The 20,831-nt window shown below is 44.6% G+C and overlaps 1 long non-coding RNA gene across 1 annotated transcript; it reads left to right on the forward strand.

Annotated features, from left to right (window-relative positions):
• Nucleotides 1-1,870: 1,870 nt before the first annotated feature.
• LOC148144433 (uncharacterized) lies at nucleotides 1,871-17,615 on the forward strand. The gene is made up of 4 exons (XR_015751504.1): nucleotides 1,871-2,813; nucleotides 8,021-8,211; nucleotides 14,899-15,026; nucleotides 17,436-17,615. It is a non-coding gene; the product is annotated as an uncharacterized LOC148144433 (long non-coding RNA).
• Nucleotides 17,616-20,831: the final 3,216 nt, after the last annotated feature.

Raw genomic sequence — 20,831 nt, forward strand, 5'->3', positions numbered from 1 at the left:
TTTCGCATTCAGACAATAGTAGCTCCGAACGGTAGCCACTGTCTTCTTCCGGTCCTCCAGTGCTCTCTATTGGTCAATTAAAAGAAGGTCGCGCGCCCCATTTTGCGGACAGCGACAAACATGCTCATGTTTTGCTGACACTGGTGGGCATGCGCACTGAGTTTCTGACACCGGCAAACATGCGCAGTATGCTCTGCGTGGATGCTGGTGTTCCCAATAGATATTAAGTTTCCAAATGCCAATAGGAAGAGATCGAGTCACAATTTTTTTCCCCCTGTGGCTCGACATTTTATTACTTTTGCATCTTGTCTTGCTGCATAACTTTCGTATGCCTTTTCCCCTTGTTGAGAGAGAGTGTCCCAGTGAGCTGTCTGTGAGAAGGAGCTGTAACCAGTTACACAGATGAAGAAACATTACACTATTCGCAGCAGGGGGTGACTGTACACGTTTCCTGAGTGTGATCACAGTTTCAGTTGTTCATCAGAAACAGAAAGCCAAAAGGATACCAAACTGCGGAGAAGCCCTGGAAATGTGGAGACTGTGGGAAGGGATTCCATTCCCTATCGGCACTGGAGATTTATCAGCTCAGTCGCAGTGGGGAATGGTCGTTCTTCAAAACATTATTACAACATTATCCCCCATTGACTAAAACACATTCAGCGCTGCCCGATTACCTTGAACTTATATAAGTTCTGTCATAGCATCTTTAATAATAGCTTTGAATATTTTCCCTTTGACATATGTTAAGGTAAATGGTCTGCAGTTTCTTGTTCTCGGCCTCCTTTTTTGAAGAAAGGAGTTTTCCAATCTAAAGGAACCTTCCCTGAAACTAATGGGGTTTGGAAAATTAAAACCAATGCATTAACTATTTCACCGGCCAGTTTTTCTTTAAGGGTCTTGGATGAAATCCTTCGAGTACCTGGGACTTGTCAGCTCATAGTTCCACCACTTTACTCAGTACTACTTCCCTGGTAATTGTTACTGTCTTCAGTGCCTCCTTCCCTTTCAGTTCCTGATTTCTAGCTGGTTTTGGGCTATTACTTGTATCCTCTCTAGTGAAGATAGATTCAAATTCTTTTCAATTCATCTGCCATCTCTTTATCTTCCGTTATTGAATCCCCAGACATTTTCTACAGAACCAACATTTACTTTGTTAACTTTTTTTAAGAAAAGCTGATGAAACTTTCCTTCCTGTTTTTATATTTTTGGCTAACTTTCTAACTCTAATTGCTGTGCTCCTGCCTGCATTATTTCTGATGTTTTGTCCCAGCTCTCAACTCTCGCATCAATCTGTCTGCTTATTCTATAGAACTGACCTTGGTTAAGTGTTGCACAACACACAAAGGCAAGTCTTTCCTCTCCAGAAAGTCTTAGTACTTAACACGATAACATTCACTTTGAAATATTGTTCATTCCAACTTTACCAAGCATATCCTCCAGATTCAAAATCCCACAATGACACCCAGTTTTGTTATAGTCTCTAATTTTGAAGAGACATTTGAATACCCAGTGATTAACTGGAAAAACTGCTCATTAACTTCTCACATTTTAAACAAAATAAATTACCAATTAACAGGAGTAACTTAGCAGAATAACATGTATGGCCTTAAATGGTAAATCTAGTTTTCTTTCAATTGACGGAGCATGTCCATACCAGGGAGAGGTCGTTCACCTGCTCCATGTGCAGCAAGGGGTTCAACCAATCATCCACCCTAGTGACCCACCGGTGGGTCCACACAGGGGAGAAGCCATTTACCTGCTCCGTGTGCGGGAAAAGATTCGTTCAGTCCTCCAACCTGCAGAGTCATCAGCGGGTCCACGCTGGGGAGAGCTGTTCACCTGCTCAGTGTCCAGGAAGGGATTCATTGATTGGTCTTCCCTGTTGAGACAACAGCCTGTCCACAGTGGGGAGAAACCTGCTCCATTGGCAATCAGTTCAATCAGTCATCCCATCTAATCAGACACCAATCCAGCCACACCGAGTAGAGAACGTTTGGATGCTTGTTGGTGTGACTTGTATTAGTATTCAAGAGGGTATACTTTCCCTGGTGAGTTGAGCACATATTAAGACACATTTACTGATTTGGAACATGCAGTGGAATTGGGAGGTGTATACATGTCATGTTTGACTCTGTGAATAAACCTACCCTGTGTAAAGATTGGCTCAGGTTTCTCCCTCCTCCACAAGGCTGTTAGGACGATAACATGGCGTGAGATGTTGTATAATAGGTCTCCTTACTAACCCACTCACGAACACTTTCTATTTACTCATTCATAAGTCTTTACTAACCTGCTCACAAGAGCCCTATATCTAATAATACCACATTCCCATTTCATTCATTTATAATTCCTTGCTATAATGCGGCTTCATTCATTCATTCATAAAACCGTGGTTTTGCAGTATATTTTGAGATTACAAGATAGTCTAAATTAAAACACCCCTTTCAACTCATTCCTGCTTTTTCACACCTTCAACCCTCATCAGCTCTTGCTACAAGCAGTGTTTAGGCCTATTTCTACATCAAAAACTCCCTCTGAATCACTGTCAAAATAGTAATGTATTCAGAACAATACCAGTCCCCCGCCATCTTCTCTCCATGAAAGTCTTGTCTCATGAAAGATTATAATATTAATCAACCCTTGTCAACCATCTCTCAGGACCTGAATAGATACAGAACATCAAACAGTTTCCCTGACTCACAGCCACTGTCCCCTTTAAGAAACTGACTGTCGAGACTTCGCTTCTGTGAAATTGCATGAATGAATGAAACTCACGCCGGCAAATACTCAACAAATCTCACAACCCAGCTACGGTAAGCAGTTTAATATTCTTTTATTCAGGGCAGGTACCATGTCTAACTTATTTAGAGCATACAGTCCTAGTATTTTTTACTAACATTTACTAACTTAAAAGACTAATGGACTGACATCTCTTAATAATGCAGGCCTAGTATTTTTACTAACATTTACGAACTTAAAAGACAAAAGGACTGATACCGCTTAATTCTGCAAGCAGACCATACAGACAATCTCAATCCTATCGGGGTAGCAGCCAGCATTTGTGTACAATAGATAAAACGCTGGAAAACCATAGTAACGGAATGTTAGTATATGTAACAACTGTGTGTAAAGGGGCTGCTGTAAGGACGGTCTTTCAGGATTCCATCACCACCTCAAACTTGTACAACTTGCGGTTGCTGAATAAAGAGGCTATTTTGACCACTCACTGATTTTGGTTGCTATTTGAACACGATCCCATAACAGGAACAGAGAATGCTCGCCAGTGCTGAAGGCTGGACAAAAAGGAAATCTAAAGTTTCTGACGGTGGCTTTTGTGAGAAATACCCGGAGCCATTTGGAAATTGTCAGGGTCCGGGTGACCCAGTGATGTTCCCGGGCTCTAAGCCACACAACAAGTGACCTTTCCATCCAACTTGGCCACACTGACCAGATATCCGAAATTTATCTCATCCCATTTGCCAGCAGTTGACCCATACCTCTCTCAACTCATGTATCCACCCAGATGCCTTTGAAATGTTGTAACTGTACCAGTCTCCACCACTTCCTCTGGTAGTTAATGCCATACACACATCACCTCCTGTGTGAAAAGGTTGCCCCTTAGATCCCCTTCTCTCTCACCTTAAACCTATGACCTCTAGTTTTGGACATCAAAGTGTCTGGTTCCATGCTGTACAGCTCAATGAATCTTGTGGAAATGATAATATATTGGTGGGACACACTTGATGGGCCAAAGGGCCTTATTTGTCCTGTCTGATTCTGTGATCAGAAAACTCCAATAGGGTTCCCCAAAAAGCATGCCTCCCTGTGACTTTCAGAAACAGACACCATTTATAACAGGTTAATGCAATATTAAACTTTATGTGGAATTTAAGAACAGACATTGTTCCATTAGAGCACGTTCCTTCTGTGCTGAAACTATTCTATTGTTTGTGGGAGATCAGGCTGAGGAGCTTTAACTATTTAGGTTTAGATATTACGCATGTAAGTCTGGAATAACTGTGGATTAGGAATCATGTTTAGGGAGAATGGTATTCCCAACGTCTGTAATCCTGTTGGGTTAGAGAGAGAGAGAGAATGTCACACCTACAGAGCACACAGAAGAATTGTGCAGCTTGTCCAGTCTGTTGAGTTGGTTCTGCTCTCAGACAAGACTGGATGTAGCTTTTGATGGATCCCTATTAAACACTACATTAGAACACTCCAAATCCAAGGAATGTATCATGGGCAAATCAAACAGGACATTTGGAGAAACAGGTGCTGACATTTCTATCCTTGTGTGGACTGGGGGGGGGGGGGGGGGTGGTGAAGTCTTCAGGTCAGGAAACGTGTGGAGAGAGAAACAGTTAATGTCTCGAGTCTGATTTCACGCTTGTTCAAAACTGAAAGGGGCTGGGAAATGCTGGTTCTTATGTCGTAGACAGAGAAGGGACTAAGAGCGAGGGGAACACATGGTGAGAGTACCCAGAGCCAAATGCATAGATTGCTAACAATGGTGAACAAGTAATTGAGATCATTTGGGTGTTAATGAAGGTATGAAAGGAAGGAAGCTTCCACACTGCTCAGAACAAAGTCAACAAGACACGCCTGTGTGAGCAAATGGAACAAAACTGGAGAAGACTAAGCAGGGCAGACTCATACAGTGAATGGTAGAGCCCTGGGAAGTGTTGCTGAATAAATAGTACCAGGAGTGTGGGCACATAATTCTTTGAAAGTGGAAGGGTGGTCAAGAAAGTGCTTGCTTTCATGGGTCACAGCATTGAGTATAGGAGTTGGGACATTATTTTGTGGCTGTACAGGACATTGGTGAGACCACTTTTAGAACACAGCATGGAAGTCTAGTGGCCATTCATGTGGAAGGACCCTGTTAAACTTGAGAGGCTGCAGAAAAGAGTTGCAGGGATGTTGCTGGGACTGGAGGTTGAGTTATAGGGAGAGACTGGGGAGTTTTAACCCTGGAGCATCAGCACCTGAGGAGTGACCATACAGAGGTTTATACAATTATGATGGGCCTGGAGAGGGTGAATACGAAGGTCTTTTATCCTCAGGGTACAGAGTCCAGAACTAGAGGGCATAGAACATAGAACAATACAGCACGATGTTATGCCAAATATTTGTCCTAGCTTCGGCACCTATCCATGTACCTATCCAATTGCAACTTTAAGGTCACCAATGCTTCTGACTCTGCCACTCCCACAGGCAGCGCATTCCATGCCCCCACCACTCTCTGTGTAGAGAACCTACCCCTGACAGCCCCCTATACCGTCCATCCTTCAACTTAAATTTATGTATCCTTGTAACACTCTGTTGTACCCGGGGAAAACGTCTCTGACTGTCTACTCTATCCATTCCCCTGATCATCTTATAAACCTGTATCAAGTCACCCCTCATCCTTCGCCGTTCCAATGAGAAAAGGCCTAGCACTCTCAACCTATCCTCGTACGACCTATTCTCCATTCCAGGCAACATTCTGGTAAATCTCCTCTGCACCCTCTCCAAAGCTTTCACATCTTGCCTAAAGTGAGGTGACCAGAACTGCACGCAGTACTCCAAATGTGGCCTTACCAAGGTCCTACACAGCTGCAACATCACCTCATGACTCTTGAATTCAATCCCTCTACTAATGAATGCTAATACACCATAGGCCTTCTTACAAGCTTTATCCACCTGAGTGGTAACTTTCAAAAAGCTATGAACATAGACCCCAAGATCCCTCTGCTCCTCCACCTTACTAAGAACCCTACCGTTAACCCTGTATTCTGCATTCTTATTTGTCCTTCCAAAATGGACAACCTCACACTTGACAGGGTTGAACTCCATCTGCCACTCCTCAGCCCAGCTCTGCATCATATCTAAGTCCCTTTGCAGCTGACAACAGCTCTCCTCACTATCCACAAATCCACTAATCTTCGTATCATCTGCAAATTTACTGACCCACCCTTCGACTCCCTCTTCCAAGTCATTAATAAAAATTACAAACAGCAGAGGACCCAGAACTGATCCCTGCTGAACTCCACTTGTAACTGAAGCTCCAGGCTGAATATTTACCATCTACCACCACTCTCTGACTTCGACCAGTTAGCCAGTTCTCCATCCAACTGGCCAATTTTCCCACGATCCCATGCCTCCTGACTTTCCGCATAAGCCTACCATGGGGAACCTTATCAAATGCCTTACTAAAATCCATGTACACTACATCCACTGCTCTACCCTCATCCACATGCTTGGTCACCTCCTCAAAGAATTCAATAAGACTTGTAAGGCAAGACCGACCCGTCACAAATCCGTGCTGGCTGTCCCTAATCAAACAGTGTGTTTCCAGATACTCATAAATCCTATCCCTCAGTATCCTTTCCATTACTTTGCCTACCACCAAAGTAAGACATAGGTTTAAGCATAGGTTTAAGGTGAGAGGGGGAAAGATTTATAAAGGACCTAAGGGGCACCTTGTTCATGCTTAGGATGGTGTATGTATGGAATGAGCTGCCAGAGGAAGTGGTGGAGGTGGGAACAATTACAACATTTGAAAGGTGTCTGGATGAAGGGTTTGGGTTTAGAGGGATAGCAGCCAAATGCCTGAAATTGGGACTGGGTCAGATTGTTGAACCAAAAGCTCTGTTTCCGTGTCATGTAAGTCTATAACTGAAACCAGAACCTTTTGCTGATAATCTTCCAGCTGAATGTTTTTAGTGCACCCAATTTCAGGAGAATCCTGGTTGGTGAAATTGACATAAGTCCTGTTTCCTGGAAATTCTGGGAAAATAAATGTTAATAATCCTCCAGTGAGAAAAACCCTAGCTCCCTCAACCTTTCTTCATAAGACGTGCCCTCCAGTCCAGGCAGCGTCCTGATAAAACTCCTCTGCACCCGCTCTAGGCTTCCATATCTTTCGTAATAATGAGGTGACCAGAACTGAACACAATATTCCAAGTGTGGTCTAACCAGGATGCTATAAAGCTGCAGGACAACCTCACAGCTCTTAAACTCAATCCCCCTAATAATGAAAACCAACACACCATAAGTCTCATTAACAACACTATCAACTTGCGTGGCAATTTTGAGGGATCTGTGGACATGGACCCCAACATTCCTCTGTTCTCCACACTGCCAAGAATCCTGTGTTCTGCATTCCGATTCAACCTTCCAAAGTGGATAACGTCACACTTTTCCACGTTGAACTCCATCTGCCACTTATCAGCCCAGATCTGCATCTTGTCAATGTCTCGTTGTGGCAATAAATCAAATCAAATCAAATCAAATCTCTCACAAAGCCTGTCGATGGTTTTAATAGACACAGATCGAGAGCAACCTTATCCAGACTCTGTGCCCTCCCCTGGATTGACTTGCTTTCTCTCCAGTTGATACAAACCAACAGCTGAACTCCAGGATGAGAAAAGGAGGGGAGGGCGAGAAAAGAGGGTGTTGTGCTCACAGATGTTAGATAGAGAAAGGAAGTTGCCGTCTGGGGTAAAGCTCAGTCTTCTCTGAGTGAGAGAGGGCAGCAGAGGCTCATGGCCCACCTTCCGCATTCAGCCAATACGGGGGTGGCTCTGATTGACTGGAGGACGCGTCTCCTTCCGGTCCTCCAGAGTTTCCCAAAGGTTGGTCTGCCCGTCCATCAGAACGATGAAGGGCGGGGTCCCTTCCCGATCTCACACATGCGCACCAGCACATCCCTCACAGCATGTATGCGCTCTGCACGCGGCCAAATAGAGAGGTTTCTGCACCGCCTTGGATTGTGGGAGCTATAGCTGCCATTAATGAAATCAAGTGTCCCAAATGCCTTCTTAACCGACCCATTCACGTGGTAGTGAAATACGCGTGAGGAGCCAATCTTTAATCGATTTTAAATTTATTCACTGAGCGAAACCCTGCAGGTGTTTAACTCTAAACTCTATTTCTAACTCAGTGTCAGTATGTCGCTCTTTATCTGTCTTCAAATAAGGACGGAATCAATGCCATTCATCTGTCCCTCCTTAACATTATTTTTTTTCGTTTGTAGATTCCAACCCTCTGTTTCGATAATTTATTAAAAGTTACTTGTGCTACATGGAAGTTGCCAGCATTTAGTTTCCCTGGAGAAGGGGGTGGTCAATATGCTGCACGGTGACCCACAATGCCCTTCGGCAGGGAATTCCAGGATTTAGACCCAGCGACACTGAAGGAATGGCAATATGTTTCCATGTCAAGATGGTGAGTGGCTTGGAGGGTTACTTGCAAGAGGTTGTGGTCCCAAGTATCTGTTGTCCTGGTCCTTCTAGGTGGAAGTGGTTGTTGGTTTGGAAGATATTTTCTCAGGATTAGATTAGATTAGATTACAGTGTGGAAACAGGCCCTTCGGCCCAACAAGTCCACACCGACCCGCCGAAGCGAAACCCACCCATACCCCTACATTTACCCCTTACCTAACACTACGGGCAATTTAGCATGGCCAATTCACCTGACCCTGCACATCCTTTTGGACCTTTGGTGAATTTCTGCAGTGCGTCTTCTAAATAGTACACACTACGGCTTCTGAATGTGGATGTATGTGGAAATGGTGCCAATCAAGCAGGCGACTTTTTCCTGAATGGTACCAATCTTTTTGAATGCTGTTGAGGCTGCATCCATCCAAGCTGGTGGGTGAGTATTCTATTTCACTGCAGACTTGTGCCTTGTAGAAGATAGAATACAGTTTGGGGAGTCAGGAGGTGAGTTACTTGTCTGAAGTATTCCTGGCCTATGATCTGCTCTTGTAGCCACTGTGTGTATGTGGTTCTTCGAGTTGAGTTTCTGCTCAATGTTCAACCCCAAGGATATTGATCATGGGGCATTTAGTGACAGTAACATTGTTGATATCACAGGTCAGTGGTCAGATTATCTCTTTTGTGGATGAGTCACTCCTTGGCATTTTGCAAGGCATGCATGTTACTTGCTACTCATCAGCCCATTGGATGTGGTTTAGATCTTGTTGCATTTCAAACTGAACTGTTCAGTTTGTGAGGAGTTGTGAATAGTGCTAAACATTGTGCAATTAGTGGCGAACATCTCCACCTTATGATGGACGAAGGTCATTGATGAAGATGGTTGGGCCTAGAACACTACCCTATGAACTCCTGCAGAGACGTCCTGGAGATGACTGACCTCCAACAGCCATAGCCATCTTTCCATATGCCAGGTATGACTTAACAATTAAGACACACAAACACTATTTCACAACTAATTGAAAGAATAGGTATGAGACACCCCTCTTCTGGGTGTCTCCAGTGAAAGTGTTTCTAGAACTGAAAAAATCTGATAAGTGTTGACTTTCATCAACTTTTTTGATCTTGGCAGTTTCCTTTCTCTCCAACATTTGCATCATGTTAGCAAGTTGAATAATTCTTCTTTTTTCAGCAAAATGTTTTACAGAAGGTAACATTCTTAATATCTGTGTAACATTCCGTGGGAAAACTTTCAGTCTGCCAGTTGTAGCAAATTTCTCTGAAAATATTTGACAAATGCACTTACAAGATGCAGTGTTCCCAAAGTTAAAGTACTTTTAACAGCCCCTTTATATTTTCCAAAATTCCCAAGAAAGGGGACATGAGCCACTTTTACCCACCACAAATCTGCTGAAACTGGAATAGACTTAGAGAGTCACACTGCATGGAAACAGGCTCTTCGGTTCAACTCATCCATGCTGAGCAAATTTCCCAATATGACTCAGTCCCAAGTTCCAGTATTTGCCCTATATCCTTCTAAACCCAAAATATTTATCTGGGCACATTTTAATTTTGTAATTGTCCCACCTCCAACACTTCGTCTGGCAGTTCATTTCATACATGCACCACCCTCTGCATGAAAATTTGTCCCTTAGGTCTCTTTTAAATCTTTCTATTCTCACCTAAAACTTATGCCTTCTAGTTTGCGACTCACCCACCCTGGGGAAATAGACCTAGGCTATTCGCCGTATCTATGCCCCTCATGATTTTATAAACCTCTATAAGGTCACACCTCAGGCTCTGATACTCCAGGGTAAACAAAAACATGCCCCAGCCCCTCTCTCTTTCAGTCTGTGTAACTGATTAAAGCTCCTTCCCACAGTCAGCTCACTGGGACACACTCACTCTCAGTCTGTGTAACCAGTTAAAACTCAGTTCACTGGTGTGTTCCTGCCTGAGTGCTTCTCTGGTCACACTGATGTCCAGTACCTTTTGAAGCATGTAGAATGGATTTCTCCTTCCAAATTCAAACCCCCAATGATATTGAGTGACCCTGTCAGATCTTGTTATGGAATTTCTTCCGAGATTTGTATCTGCAGATCTTCCCCTTCTGATACCCTGTAAATAAAGTTGAAAAAGTCATTACTGTCCATACCAAATAGAAATTCTGATTATATTGTATGTGTCTGTGTGTTTAAAGTACAAAACCAGTAACATACAATCGGTATTACATAGAACATAGAACATTACAGTGCAGTACAGGCCCTTCGGCCCTCGATGTTGCGCCAACCTGTCATACCAATCTGAAGCCCATCTAACCTACACTATTCCATGTACGTCCATAAGCTTGTCCAATATGATTAAATGTACATAAAATTGGCAAATCTACTATCATTGTAGGCAAAGCATTCCATACCCTTACTACTCTCTGAGTAAAGAAACTACCTCTGACATCTGTCCTATATCTATCACCCCTCAATTTAAAGCTATGCCCCCTTGTGCTCGTCGTCACCATTCTTGGAAAAAGGCTCTCCCTGTCCACCCTATCTAACTCTCTGATTATCTTATATGTCTCTATTAAGTCACCTCTCAACCTTCTTCTCTCTAACGAAAACAGCCTCAAGTCCCTCAGCCTTTCCTCGTAAGACCTTCCCTCCATACCAGACAACATCCTAGTAAATCTCCTCTGCACCCTTTCCAAAGCTTCCACATCCTTCTTATAATGTGGTGACCAGAACTGTACACAAGACTCCAAGTGCGGCCGCACCAGAGTCTTGTACAGCTGTAGCATAACCTCATGGTTCCAGAACTCGATCCCTCTATTAATAAAAGCTAAAACACTGTATGCCTTCTTAACAGCCCTGTCAACCTGGGTGGCAACTTTCAAGGATCTGTGTACCTGGACACCGAGATCTCTCTGCTCATCTACACTACCAAGAATCTTACCATTAGCCCAGTACTTTGCATTCTGGTTACTCCGACCAAAGCGAATCACCTCACACTTGTCCGCATTAAACTCCATTTGCCACCTCTCAGCCCAGCTCTGCAGCTTATCTATGTCTCTCTGTAACCGACAACATCCTTCATCACTATCCACAATTCTACCGACCTTAGTGTCATCTGCAAATTTACTAACCCACCCTTCTACGCCCTCATTCAGGTCATTTATAAAAATGATGAACAGCAGTGGACCCAACACCGACCCTTGTGGTACACCACTGGTAACCGGACTTCAGGATGAACACTTCCTGACAACCATCACCCTCTGTCTTCTTTCAGCAAGCCAATTACTGATCCAAATTGCTATATCTCCCATAATCCCACTCCTCCGCATTTTGTACAATAGCCTACTGTGGGGAACCTTATCGAATGCCTTGCTGAAATCCATATACACCACATCAACTGGTTTACTCTCATCTGCCTGTTTGGTCACCTTCTCAAAGAACTCAATAAGGTTTGTGAGGCACAACCTACCCTTCACAAAACTGTGCTGACTATCCCTAATCAAATTATTCTTTTCTCGATGCTTATAAATCCTATCTCTTATAACCTTTTCCAACACTTTACCAACAACTGAAGTAAGGCTCACTGGTCTATAATTACCAGGATTGTCTCCCCTTCTTGAACAGGGGATCCACATTTGCTATCCTCCAGTCTTCTGGCACTATTCCTGTAGACAATGACAATTTAAAGATCAATGCCAAAGGCTCGGCAATCTCCTCCCTGGCTTCCCAGAGGATCCTAGGATAACTCCCATTCGGCCCAGGGGACTTATCTATTTTCGCACTCTGTAGAATTTCTAATACCTCTTCCTTGTGAACCTCAATCACACTTAGTCTAGTAGACTGTATCTCAGTAATCTCCTCGACAACATTGTCATTTTCCAGAGTGAATACTGTTGACAAATATTCATTTAGTGCTTCCCCTATCTCCTCTGACTCCACACACAACTTCCCACTACTATCCTTGATTGGCCCTAATCTTACTCTCATCATTCTTTTATTCCTTAAATACCAATAGAAAGCCTTAGGGTTTACCCTGATCCTATCCGCCAACAACTTCTCATGTCTTATCCTGGTTCTTCTGAGCTCTCTCTTTAGGTCTTTCCTGGCTACCTTGTAACCCTCAAGCGCCCTAACTGAGCCTTCACATCTCATCCTAACATAAGCCTTCTTCTTCCTTTTGACCAGAGATTCCACTTCTTTCGCAAACCATGGCTCGCGTGCTCTACAGCTTCCTCCCTGCCTGACAGGTATATACTTTTCTAGGACACACAGTAACTTTTCCTTGAATAAGCTCCACATTTCTAATATGTCTATCCCCTGCAGTTTCCTTCCCCATCCTATGCTTCCTAAATCTTGCAGAATTGATTTAAAATACACAGGAGACGTGAGGAAGGAGGTTTCAGGATATGGCACTCTCTGAACCCTAACAGGGTGTTGCAAGGGGCAGTGAAAAGATTTCAAAATGAAGTGGGTGGTCAGAGAGTTGTACAGTACAGAAACTCGACCCTTCAGTCCGTCTCATCCATGCTGACCAGATATCCTAAATTAATCTATCGCATTTGCCAGCATTTGGCCAATATCCGTCTAAACCCTACCCATTCAAGTACCCATCCAGATGCCTTTTAAATGTTGCATTGGGACCAGCCTCCACCATTTCCTCTAGCAGCTCATTGCACGCACGCACCACCCTCTGTGTGAAAAAGTATAAACCTATGCCTTCCTCACCAAACCACGCCCCCTCCCCCGTTTTATCTGCACTTTGGGAATCTCTGGACTTGGACAGTAAAGTCCTCTTGTAGGGACCCACTATTTATTGCATACTTCCTTCCCTTATTAAATTTCTCAGAATGCCTGAAGATTAAATTCCATCGCTCTACCCCATTTACCAGCTGATCGATATCAGAGTGTAGCCGGAGACCATCCTCCTGACTATCAACACTATCACCTTTCCAACGTTTACTCCTAGACTGAGGGGATGGGGGCAGCACAGTCTCTGGCTGAGCAGTGGGAATTGTGTGTGTATGTGTGTATGTCACTTGCAGGGAGGACACTTTCTGAGCTCCCTTTTCTTCATTTTTTTATTCTCCCCAAGTCGATGCAGTTTGAGTTTCTTAAAACAAAAAAAAAGCAGGGTTTAATTTTAACTTCCCACTGGTTGAAACTTTGTCCTCCCCTCCAATGTCTGAGAGTGAGACACTTTCCTTCCCCTCCCTCCATGGGTAACACAGAATTGTGGGACTGGTACCTGACTGGTACTGGGGAGAGAGAGAGAGAGAGAGAGAGAAAGAAAGAAAGAAAGAATGTCACATCTAAAGAGCAGACAGAAGAATTGTTACGCTTGTTCAGTCAGTTGAGGTGGTTCTGCACACAGATGAGACTAGATGCTGCTTTTTCTGTATCATAATTAAACCCTACAATGGAACACCCTAAATTCAAGGAATGTTGAAAGGGCAAATCGAGTGAACGCATGGAAAACTGCTTAAAGATTGGCTAGCCTTTAACTTCACCAATTAGAAGTTGCTGGTTTGACAGCTCTCGTAATCATAGGATCCCTACAGTGTGGGAGCAGGCCATTCCACCCATTGAGTCCACACTGACCCTCTGAACAACATCCCACCCAGACTCAAAAATCTACACTGCATGTGTGCAGAGAAGGGGATGTTGGAAGTGAGTGGGATGCTTTTACCACCAGCCCCCCTCTCCAAGACACAAAAATTCACACAGTGTCCCCGTCAATTCCTCCTGCCACCCACACGACCTACTGTCCATTCTCTCTCTCTCCCCCCACCCTGTGCACCCGTTATCCCACCCACTTCCCACTGTCTGCCTCCCCATGCATTCTCTCTCTTCCCCTCATCCTCTGCTCTCCATCTCTCCCATCTATATTCTCTCTCCACCCACCCTCTGCCCCCTATCCATTCTTCCATCGCCCTCCACCGTCTGTTGTCCAGTCATTCTCTCCTGCCCACCCCACCCACTACCCCTGTCCATTCTCTCTCTGTCCCCATACTCTAAACGCCGACTATTCTCTCCCCCTCCCCATTCTCTGACGCCCCATTCTTTGGTCCGCCACCCTCTGCCCTGCAGGTCTTTCTCTTCTCCCCAGCCTTTGCCCCCCTCAGTCTTTCTCTAACCCCACCCTCTGTCCCCCCAGTCTTTCTCTTCTCCCCAACCTCTGCCCCCCTCAGTCTTTCTCTAACCCCACCCTCTGTCCCCCCCAGTCTTTCTCTTCTCCCCAACCTCTGCCCCCCCTCAGTGTTTCTCTAACCTCACCCTCTGGCCCCACAGTCTTTCTCTTCTCCCCAACCTCTGCCCCCCTCAGGCTTTCTCTAACCTCACCCTGTGGCCTGCCAGTCTTGCTGTAGCCACATCCTCTGCCCCCGTCCATATTCTGTATCTCTACCCCACATCCATTCTCTGCCCCGCATGCATTCTCTCTCTTTTCTCCCCAGTGCCCCCTCCCCACCCTGGTCTTTCTCATGCCTCCAGACGTCTTTGATCACTGTATCAAGCCCTTCTCAGAAGAGAGAGAGAGAATGGATGGTGATGACTCAACTGGGAGTCGGGGTAACAAATGTCTGATCTTTAAAAATGAAAATAGCTAAAATGATATATTCGGAAACATAATTAAAGTTTGAAAGCACGTTCAACTTTTAAAAAGAGCTGCTGAAATCTTTCTGATTCTTGCGCAGTTCGACCACAGCTCAGGACAGGCTGGAAGGGGTGAATGGCCAATTCCTAGTCTCATGAAACTGGTTCCAACTATTCGTGTGGAGAAAATGTAGAGAATCACCAGGAGACACAGAGAGTTCTTCAAGAAGTGAGTCTTTTATTTGAAAACACAAAACCGTGACACTGAGAATGCAGATTCTTGAATGCCCACGAACCTCAGGGTCCGTGGTTTTTTATATTTATTTTTCATGTTCCTCTTAGCTTATCAGCACGTCCAACTATATTAATCAAAAGTACCTCACTCGAGCTACACAATGAACCAGTGGTGTTAGTTCCCATTATCTCTTTAGTTGTGCCCTTATAGTTTTTTCCTACATTCTACTTAATGTTATTCTAATGTCACAGTTAGATATTTATTGTCAACTTTTGCAATAATAGTCTTTCATTCCAGACCCTACTTAATATTTTCCTAATGTCATGATTAGATATTTATTGTCAATAGTCTCAAGCAGGCTGACTCTACTAATTATTAATTAGATATTTAATGTCATGTCCCAAATATTTATTGTCCCAATCCTGTCAATCATATTTAGTAGGTGAGGCTAACTTTACCGACTGTTATCTCATCTTGCCATAGTGACTTTTCAGCCTCAACCTTACTCTGCTAATTAGAGTAAGAGCTTTCCACTATCCTTTGCAACAAATTGGCAGTGGTCTCCAGGCTCTAACCCTTCCCATGCTTTCATGCTCTTTTTTTTCCATACTATCTAAAGATAGAGTCACAGAGTTGTAGAGCACAGAAACAAACCCTTCGGTCCACACTGACCAGATTTCCTAAATTAATCTAGTGACCCATATGCCAGCATTTTGCCCCTTATCCCTCTGAATCTTTCCTATTCATATCCCCATACAGATGCATTTTAAATAATGTAATTGTACCAGCCTCCACCACTTCCTCTGGCAGCTCATTCCATAAACATACCACCCTCTGTGCGAAAAGATTGCCCCTAAGGACCCTCAGAAATCTTTCCCCTCTCACACTAAATCTATGCCCTCCAGTTCTGGTCTCAGCGCCTTGTCCCCACAACAAAGGGAAAAGACATACAAAAATTGAGCAGCCAGACAAAATGCAAAAGGAATAAAATATTGAGCCACAGGGATAAAAATTGTGGCTCTATCTTTTTCCCCTATTGGCATTTGGACACAAAATCTGTCAGTAACACCAACATCCCCGTAGAGCATACTGCGCATGTTTACCGGTTGTAGCAACGCAGTGTGCATGCTGGCCAGTGTAAGCAAATCACTGAGCATGCTCATCACCATGCGCAAAAAAAGGCGCGAGACCTACTTTTGATTGACCAATAGGCAGCATTGGAGGACTGGAAGAAGACTGGTCCTCCTACCAATCAGAGCCAGCCCATTGTCTGAATGCGGAAGTTGGATCATGAACTTCTCAAGCTGTGACTCCTGATCCTCTCTGAATAAAGATTGAGCTTTACCCAGACTGCAAATTCCTTCCTGTGTCCCAGATATGTGACTACGGTACTCTCTTATCTTGCTCCCTTTTCCATTTCTTTTTCATTCTGGGGTTCAATTGTTGACTTGCAGCAATTGAAAGGAAAGAGACTGAATCCGGGAGGGACAGACTCTGGAAACGTTGATCCAGGTCTGTGTCTCAATTCGCAAAATAGACAGGCAGGAGGTGGAAAAGTCGACGTTTCACAACCACTTACTGATAGGAAGGAAATCCTAATTGCACACAATGGTTAGGCCACATTTGGAACAATGTCCTGTACAGCTCCAACATAACTTCCCAAGTCCTATACTCAGAAGATTGGGAAAGTTTTCAAAACTTACAAAAGACTGCTGGGAAAGAATGTAGGGACAAACCGAACCTTTGAGGGTCAGCTTGGAGGCATCAAGGTCTCAGGACAAGGGGGTGGGGATGACCCCAGCTATGGGCCACGTGTGAGCAAACGGTTCCAGATTGATTTACGATATCTGGTCATTACAGACGAGTTGGACCGAAGGGTCTGTTTCTGTACTGTATATCTCTATGACTCTGGCTTTCCACTAACGTTTGCCATGTCAGTATATTCAATTTCTCTCTGGTGTCAGTGTTAAGACCTTGACGTCTCATTTTGCTTCCCCTTCCCAGGGATGTTAACCATCTTGTTTCTGGTTGTTCCTCAAGAAGCTGCGTGGCAGCTTCATCCTGAATTGACACACATTTTATTTGCTTCCCAAAGTCAGACCTGCTCACTCTCAGCAGGATCCCAGTGTTGTGAAAGATATTAACTTTCAGGTGGAGGTATCCAAAATGCAGAGAGATGTCAGTCTTAATGTTTTTGCTTTTCTGTCCCTGTAAGATCCTGAATCAGCACCTTCAGGAGAATTAGTTAGAGCGGAATGAGAACAGAGGGGGAGAGAGAGTGGGATGGTGCTTTCAATTTTGTGGAATAATAAAAGAAAAGAATATTCTGCAGAAAGTAGAATTCCTTGTTCTGAATTTCTACCCTGGTCTGATAGTGATGACTTTTGTAATCTCTTTTTACAGCGTATTTGAAGATCTGAAGGCGGAAGTTTCTCAATCAACTTATGAAGACCTTATGCCCGAAACATTGACCCTCCTGCTCCTCGGATGCTGTCTGACATCCCTGTGCTTTTCCAGTGCCACATTTTTCGACTGACTCTCCAGCATTTGCGGTCCTCACTTCAACATCAATGTCTGACAGTCACTCAGTCCACCAGGACTGCAACGATTTTCGACTGTGATTTCTGTGAGAGGGATCAAAGCTTTTTGGTTCCTGTCTGAGTATGTTTTCAGCATCAGTGGGACTGGATGAGAGACCCCACTGTTGCAGCTCACTGAGTGTGGAGCCTGAAACAGTTATACGGCCTGGGAAGAGGAATTCAGAGCAGGGAGGGGCTGGAAATGCTTTTATGTGCAGCTGAAGCTTCAGCCGTGGAGAAACCGTGGAAGTGTGGCGACTGTGGGAAAGGCTTCCGTTTCCCATCTGCCCTGGAGACTCATTGGCGCAGTCACACCGGGGAGAGGCCATTCCCCTGCACCGACTGCGGGAAGGCTTTCAGACATTCCTCCCACCTGCTGGCCCACCAACAGGACCACACAGGGGAAAAGCCCTTCAGCTGTCCCGATTGTGGGATGGCCTTCATGTTTTTCTCTGCCCTGTTGGCCCACCGGTGGGTCCACGCGGGGGAGAGGCCCTTCAGCTGCCCCGAGTGTAGGAAGGCCTTTACCTCGGTCTCCACCCTGCTGAGGCACCAGCAGATCCACACCGGGGAGAGGCCGTTCACCTGCTCTCAGTGCGGGAAGGGCTTCACCTATTCCTCCCACCTGAACAAGCACCAGCGAGTTCACAGGGGGATTGAAGGAGTGACGGCCGAGTGCCATTATCGATTGGACCATCAACCCAGTTCCGGGGACTCCCGGATTCGAATCCCGCCACGACAGAAGGCAGAATTGGTATTTAGTCAGAAATGTGGAGTTCGGAATCTAACGATGAGACCGTTTCAGGGAGGAGGTGGTGGGGAGAAAGCCCCCATCTGATTCACACTCTCCCTTGTTAGGGAAGGCAACCGCCATTGTGGGAAAGGATTCACTCAGTCATTCCAGCTGCATCCTTCACCCGGTCTGCCCTACACGTGACTCCAGACCCACAGCAGTCTGGTTAACTCTACACTGCCCTCTCCCCACTGGCAAATGAGCAGGGAGAAACTTACCAGGATACAGGGTATGGGTTGAAATTGCTGAGTGAGGCAATATTTCCTCCAGGTTACGGCTGTAACAAGGATCCAATTACAACCTGGTGCTGCCCAATAGTAAAGACAGTGGGGTGTGTGTGGGCTTTGATCTTGAGCTGTTTAAAAAGCAGCTACTTTGTCTATGCCTTTTTGCAGGGGGGGATCTGAAGCTGTAACAAAGTTGAGTCACAATAAAGGTTACCTGAACTTACTGCCGGGCTCAGACTCTCAATGAAGGCTTTGAGCTCCAAGAGGTTTTTTGTTTAAAGCTGCTCCTCTCTTTCAGCTTCCTGCAGAGTTTCCAATGTCGTGTATCAGATGGAGCAGTGAATGAGTAGCTAGTATTGTTAGAAATTGTAAATCTTTCAGGTACTGCGTTGTTTCATCAGCATTGTAAAGTTTACTGGCAGCACCAGGAGGTGTGGGCTGTGTTCACTAGAAATGATGTGGAGATGTTGTTATTAGACTGGGTTGATAAAGTTAAAAAATCACTCAATACCAGGTTATTGTCCAACAGGTTTATTTGGAAGCACTAGTTTTCTGAGTGCTGCTCCTTCATCGGGTAGCTGTGGAGCAGCATCGTAAGACACAGAACGTATATCAAAAGATCAGTATCATGCAACTAATAGAATATATTGAACAAGCCTAGATTGCTGTCAAGTCTTTCATCTCTTAGAATGGGTGCAGGTTTTGGTTCATTAACGTGTAACTGCCAGAACATCTTTTAAGTCACATTCTTGAGATGACTTAAGGTTTTATCAAAAAGGTGACACCTCAGCTCAGACAATGCATTTCAAGGTGTGAGATTTGAGTCTGTCAGTATTCCAATCTTGAATCAGACTGGTTCTGTTTCCAAAGGAGCAATTCATAAAATATTACATGGATTGACTGCCTGGAAATTGTATACTTTTTGAGCAAAATTGAATGTATCTGCAAATATAATTCTGCCAGTACAAATTCACCCCAAAGAATTGTGTGTGCAAGCATGTGAGAGTGTGTACATGCTTGGTAAAGTGTGAGTGTGATGGAGTATAAGCCTGTGAGAGTATTTGGGGGTATACATGTGTGTGTGTGTGTCTGAGGGGGAGCATGTGTGTGAGAGGTATTAATATAAGCAAGGGGTTGCATTTTGCTAAAACAAGGAAGGGCAGGACTTGTACAGATAATGGTAGGGCCCTGGGTCATGTTATCGAACATTCAGACATGGGGGGGGGGGGGGGGGTGTTCAGGTACATCGTTCTTTGGAAGTTGCATCACAGGTAGACAGGGCAGTTAAGAAGGCATTTAGCAGCATAGCATTCATTGTTCACACCATTGAGTATAGGAGTTGGGACATCATGTTGAGGTTGTACAGGATGTTGGTGAGGCCACTTTCAGAGTACTGTGTACAGTTCTGGTGGCCCTGTAATCAGAAGAAACGTATAAGAGAGGGTTCGGTAAAGATTTACCAGGAAGTTGCCAGGACTGGAGGGTTTGAGTTATAAGGAGAGGCTGGGACTTTATTCACTGGAGTGCAGGAGGTTGGGGGGGGGGGTGACATCATTGAGATTGATAAAATCATGAGGAGTGGAGGTAAGGTGAATAGCAAAGGGCTCTTGCTTAGCATCAGGGAGCTCAAATCTTGGGGGCATATTACTTAAGGTGAGGAGAGAGATTTAAAGGTAACCTGAGGGGCAACATTTTGAAAGAGGGTGATTTGTATGTGGAATGAACTTGCTGAGGATGTGGTAGATGCAGGTACATTTACAACATTTAAACGACTTTTGGATGAGTAGATGAATAAAAAGGTTAGAGGAATATGGGCCAAATGCAGGCAAATGGGACTGGTTTAGTTTGGAATCCTGGTCGGCATGGACGAATTGGACCGAAGGGTCTGTTTCTGTGCAGTACACCTTTATTGAAATCAGTAGAATTCTGAAAGGGGCTTGACAGGATAGATGTAGATAAAATGTTCCTTTGTGGGGAGGGTCATAGAATTCCGACAATGTGGAAGCAGGCCATTCAGCCCATCTATTTCACTCTGGCCCTCTGAACAGTATCCCACCCATACTCAACCCCTTACTCCATATTTCCATGGCCAAGCCACCCTAACTTGTACATCCCTGGTCACTATGGGTAACTTAGCACAGCCAATCCTCCCTAACCTCTACACCTTAATCTATAAATTATCTTCTCAAGAATGTAATTT

Source organism: Chiloscyllium plagiosum, unplaced genomic scaffold (assembly GCF_037043375.1).
Source record: "Chiloscyllium plagiosum isolate Xiang-an unplaced genomic scaffold, Cpla_swu_hap1 HiC_scaffold_27, whole genome shotgun sequence".
NCBI classification, from domain to species: Eukaryota; Metazoa; Chordata; class Chondrichthyes; order Orectolobiformes; family Hemiscylliidae; genus Chiloscyllium; species Chiloscyllium plagiosum.